Source organism: Octopus bimaculoides, chromosome 2 (genome assembly GCF_001194135.2).
Source record: "Octopus bimaculoides isolate UCB-OBI-ISO-001 chromosome 2, ASM119413v2, whole genome shotgun sequence".
NCBI lineage: Eukaryota > Metazoa > Mollusca > Cephalopoda > Octopoda > Octopodidae > Octopus > Octopus bimaculoides.
Genome location: NC_068982.1, coordinates 34761273 through 34762659, shown reverse-complemented (window position 1 = coordinate 34762659; position 1387 = coordinate 34761273).

Below are 1387 nucleotides of genomic sequence, written 5' to 3'. Positions count from 1 at the left end.
TGTGTGTGTGTGTGTGTGTGTGTGTGTGTGTGTGTGTGTGTGTGTGTGTGTGTGTGTGTGTGTGTGTGTGTGTGTATCCGAACAACGTTTCTTTCACATGAAATACTAATTTGAGCAAAACGGTCTCAACTTTCCACACAGATGCTTCAGCTTAAACCCGATACTTGCGTTAATGCTGATTTTACAGATTCTATCTAAAATACTTGTGCGAGTGTGTGCGTAAGTGTCTGGTCTGTGAGCGTGTATGAGTGTGTGTATGTGTGTGTGTGTGTCTGTTTCTGTGTCTTTGTGTGTATCTGTGTGTTTGTGTGTTTGTGTCTGTGAGCGTGTTGGAATAGTAATTAGCACACACACACACACACACACACGTACATCTATATATATATATATATATATATACAGATGTAGATGTAACGCACGGGAAAACACAGCCACAAACACACACACACACATGCACATGCATATGATTATATGCGATATATATGTATGTATAAACACAAACATACATGTAAAAATATACATTTACATAGATATACAAATATATATATATATATGTATATGTATATATATATATATACATACATATATGTACATGCATATATGTATACATATATGTATACATACACACCTACATGTGTGTGTGTGTGTATGTGTGTGTGTGTGTGTGTGTGTGTGTGTGTGTGTGTGTTTTGCATCGTGCTCTTATTTACAAGCGTCCGATTGTGGAAATGTGAACAAGTCTATGAATGTGTGTGGGCGTTAGCATGTATTTGTATGTTTGCTCTTGTACGTGAGAGCGTGTGTGCACATGTATGTTGTGCGCGTGTGTGCGTGAATGTGTGTGCGTGTGTGCGTGTAAAAGTGTGTGTGTGTGTTTGAGTTTTCAATGTGTGCGTGTGCGCACGTTCAATCTCCAAGCAGCCGCTCATTGCACTAGACATATTTTCTAATCAAGTTACTATTATTACTGTTCGTATAACTATAAAAGTGCACCGTTGAAGACACATAACAGATGGAGGGTTTTCCTGCCTTCTTTCTATATTCCTTTCTTCTCTCCCTTCCTTCCTTCCTTCCTTTTACCTTTTCCTTCCTTTCCTGCAGCTTTTCTTTTTATCTATCCGCCTATCTTTTACTTTTGCTTCTCTCTCCATTAACTATGTATCTATCAATCACTGTCTGTCTGTCTATCTATCTATCTGTCTGTCTATTTATCTATCAATCTATCTATCTATCTATCTATCTGCCTGTCCGTTTGTTTGTCTGTCTGTTTATCTATCTATCTATGTCTGTCTATTTATCTGTCTGTCTGTCTGTGTCGGTCTATGTTTCTATACGTAACCCGACTCTCTATATATCTATGTTTCAAATTGACTTAAATCCCTAACTT